The sequence below is a fragment of the Cryptomeria japonica genome, unplaced genomic scaffold (genome assembly GCF_030272615.1).
Source record: "Cryptomeria japonica unplaced genomic scaffold, Sugi_1.0 HiC_scaffold_354, whole genome shotgun sequence".
Classification (NCBI taxonomy): Eukaryota; Viridiplantae; Streptophyta; class Pinopsida; order Cupressales; family Cupressaceae; genus Cryptomeria; species Cryptomeria japonica.
Genome location: NW_026729176.1, coordinates 6,002 through 10,000, shown reverse-complemented (window position 1 = coordinate 10,000; position 3,999 = coordinate 6,002). Strand labels below are relative to the sequence as shown.

At 63.5% G+C, this 3,999-nt stretch overlaps 1 non-coding gene across 1 annotated transcript; it reads right to left on the bottom strand.

Moving 5' to 3' along the window:
• Window positions 1-3,214: 3,214 nt before the first annotated feature.
• Window positions 3,215-3,333, bottom strand: LOC131870856 (5S ribosomal RNA). The gene has a single exon (XR_009369158.1). It is a non-coding gene; the product is annotated as a 5S ribosomal RNA (ribosomal RNA).
• Window positions 3,334-3,999: the final 666 nt, after the last annotated feature.

The following is a 3,999-nucleotide window of genomic DNA, read 5'->3' as shown; positions in this document are numbered from 1 at the left end:
TTTTTTGCCTTTTTCTGGAAATTAGTGAAGGCAGCGCATCAAAGGTGCGCACCTCGCTGCCCACCACGGTGCGCAACGCCGGTGGGCACCCGGGAGTGCTTCGAAGTGTGCTCCAAGGTGCTGCGTGCACGTTGTCGGAGCCCGGTTTGCCCCGGGTGCGCACCTCGCGTGCACCTTCGTCGGGGTGGGCACCTTGGCTGGGTTTGCCCCGGCTGCGCTCCGAAGCGGGGTTATTGGAGCGCCGCCTCTTTTTTTGTCGGAGCGTTTGGTGGGGTTTCTCGCATTGGCTCTTCCGAGGCCCGGTTGCCACCCTGGCGCGCACGAAGTCGGAAGTAGGGTTAATTGCCCGGGTGCGCACCTTTGCCAGGGTGGGCACCTTACCTGGGCTGCGCACCAGGGCGGGCTCAAGATGGCACGCGCGTTCCGTTTTTTTCACTATCTTTCAAAACGGAAATTTTAAAATCTCCTTTTTTTTTTGCCTTTTCTGGAAATTAGTGAAGGCAGCGCATCAAAGGTGCGCACCTCGCTGCCCACCTTGGTGTGCTCTGAGGTGCGCACCCGGGAGCGCTACGAAGTGTGCTCCAAGGTGCGGCGTGCACGTTGTCGGAGCCCGGTTTGCCCCGGGTGCGCACCTCGCCTGCACCTTGGCCGGGGTGGGCACCTTGGCTGGGTTTGCCCAGGGTGCGCTCCGAAGCGGGGTTACTGGAGCGCCCCCTCTTTTTTTGTCAGAGCGTTTGGTGGGGTTTCTCGCATTGGCTCTTCCCAGGCCCGGTTGTTGGGTGCGCTCCCACCCTGGCGCGCGCGAAGTTGGAAGTTGGGTTAATTGCCCGGGCGCGCACCTTCGCCAGGGTGGGCACCTTGGTGCGCACACCTTGGCTGGGCTGCGCACCAGGGCGGGCTCAAGATGGCACCAGCATTCCCTTTTTCTCACTATCTTTCAAAACGGAAATTTTAAAATCTCGTTTTTTTTTTGCCTTTTATGGAAATTAGTGAAGGCATCGCATCAAAGGTGCGCACCTCGCTGCCCACCTTGGTGTGCTCCGAGGTGCCCACCACGGTGCGCAACGCCGGTGCGAACCCGGGAGCGCCCCGATGTGTGCTCCAAGGTGCGGCGTGCACGAAGTCGGACCCCGGTTTGCCCCGGGTGCGCACCTCGCGTGCACCTTGGTGCGCACACCTTGGCTGGGTTGCGCGGCCTGGTGGGCACCATGGTGCGCACCAAGGAGCGCTCCGAAGTGTGCTCCAAGGTGCGGCGTGCACGAAGTCGGAGCCCGGTTTGCCCCGGGTACGCACCTCGCGTGCACCTTCGCCGGGGTGGGCACCTCGGCTGGGTTGCGCGCCCTGGTGCGCACCAAGGAGCGCTCCGAAGTGTGCTCCAAGGTGCGGCGTGCACGAAGTCGGAGCCCGGTTTGCCCCGGGTGCGCACCTTCGCCGCGGTGCGCACCATGGCGTGCACGAAGTCGGAGCCCGGTTTGCCCCGGGTGCGCACCTCGCGTGCACCTTCGGCGGGGTTGCGCGCCCTGGTGGGCACCATGGTGCGCACCAAGGAGCGCTCCGAAGTGTGCTCCAAGGTGCGGCGTGCACGAAGTCGGAGCCCGGTTTGCCCCGGGTGCGCACCTCGCGTGCACCTTCGGCGGGGTTGCGCGCCCTGGTGGGCACCATGGTGCGCACCAAGGAGCGCTCCGAAGTGTGCTCCAAGGTGCGGCGTGCACGAAGTCGGAGCCCGGTTTGCCCCGGGTGCGCACCTCGCGTGCACCTTCGCCGCGGTGGGCACCATGGCGTGCACGAAGTCGGAGCCCGGTTTGCCCCGGGTGCGCACCTCGCGTGCACCTTCGCCGGGGTGGGCACCTCGGCTGGGTTGCGCGCCCTGGTGCGCACCAAGGAGCGCTCCGAAGTGTGCTCCAAGGTGCGGCGTGCACGAAGTCGGAGCCCGGTTTGCCCCGGGTGCGCACCTCGCGTGCACCTTCGCCAGGGTGGGCACCTCGGTGCGCACACCTTCTCAATGTTTTCTTGCCTTTTCTGGAAATTGGTGAAGGCAGCGCATCAAAGGTGCGCACCTCGGTGTGCTCCGAGGTGCGAACCCGAGAGCGCTCCGAGGTGCCCACGAAGTCGAAAGTCGGGTTAATTGCATTGTTTTCCCCGGGTGCGCTCCGAGGTGCGCAACATCGGCGCGCACCAAGGAGGGCTCCGAAGTGTGCTCCAAGGTGCGCACGATGGCGTGCACCTCTGGTGCGCACGATTCGGAGCTCGGTTTGACCGGGGTGCGCACACCTTGGCTGGGTTGCGCACCTTTTGTGCGCTCCAAGGTGCGCACGAAGTCGGAGCTCGGTTTGCCCCGGGTGCGCACCTTCGCCAGGGTGCGCACCTTGATGCGCACGCCTTGGCTGGGCTGCGCACCTTGGTGGGCGCCATGGTGCGCACCTTTCGTGCGCTCCAAGGTGCGCACGAAGTCGGAGCTCGGTTTGCCCCGGGTGCGCACCTTGGTGGGCGCCATGGTGCACTCCGAGGTGCCCAAGATTGGTGCGCACCAAGGAGCGCTCCGAAGTGCGCTCCAAGGTGCGCGCGAAGTCGAAAGTTGGGTTAATTGTCCGGTTTGCCTCGGGTGCGCACCTTGCGTGCACCTTCGCCAGGGTGGGCGCCTTGGTGCGCACACCTTGGCTGGGCTGCGCACACCTTGGCACCCGCGTTTCCTTCATTTTAAATTTTTTTTTTTTACAATCTCTCAAGTGGGAAATTCTATAATCTCAACTTTTTTTGCCTTTTCAGGAAACTTTTGAATGGAGCGCATCATTGGTGCGCTCCGAAGTGTGCTCCAAAGCTCTCTCCAGCTGCGTGCACCTGCCCCGGCCGCGCACCCGGCCCCGCCCAGCTTCGCTCACCTGTCCCGGGCGTCTGGTGCGGAACCTTAGAGTAAGAAACATCACCGTGCACCTTGGCCAACGTGCGCGACTCGACCGAGCGCGCACTGGCCGAGGTGCACACCGATTTCACCTGGGTGCGCGCGCAGCACCTCGGGCGCACCGGGGTGCGCGCACAACGCCCGGGTTGCACCGTGGCCTGTGTGCTCGGGGCGCCTCGGGTGCGCGCTCGGTGTCGCCCCCGCGCGCGCGGTAGTGCGGGCAGCGCACCCCGGCCCGGCCCGGCCCCGACGAGAACGCAAACGGGCAAAAGGTTTATTCAAATAGCATTGCGACGCCCGGCGAAAAACTAAAAAAGGGTGCAACACCGGGACTTCCCGGGAGGTCACCCATCCCAGTACTACTCCGGCCCAAGCGCGCTTAACTGCGGAGTTCTGATGGGATCCGGTGCACTAACGCTGGTATGATCGCACCCGTTATGAGCTTGTCGCAGTGTGTACTTAGCAAACCGCGACCCACGTGCGAATCCACCCCGGCCACCCACCCCCGTCGAGGTGCACACCCTCCCTCGCGAAGTGCGCCCCGTTCGCCAAGTGTGAGCCCTGCCCGGGTGCGCGCACCTTGCTAGGGCGTCGGGTGTGCACCCGGCCCGGCCTACGTGCGTGCACCTGGAGGGGGCGTCGTGTGCGTGCAGTGTCCCGTCTGCAACGCGGTGCCCACACACCACCTCGGGCGCAACGACCTGCGCTCACATGTGGGCCGAGTGCACCTTGGTGCATGTTCGGGGCGCCTCGGGTGCACGCTCGATCTTGCCCCGGTGCACCAAGGCGCTCGGTTTGCCCCGGGTGCGCACTTGGTGCAAGGTGGGCACCCAAAATAGGGATCAAGCACCAAAACACAAGTTTCGGGATGCAAAATGGGACCCAAGGACCACAAATGCGTTCCAAGACCCATGATGGGTCCACGAGAACAAAAATGTGTTCCGAGACTTAATAAACAAATATTGGGTTTTAGGAGAAGAAACATGCTCTGATGCCCAAAACGAGAATCGACCCCGAAAAGGCCACAGGCCAAAAGTGGGATGCGAGACAAAAAAAAATGGGACCCGAGGACCAAAATTGGGTTCCCAGGTCGAAGACAG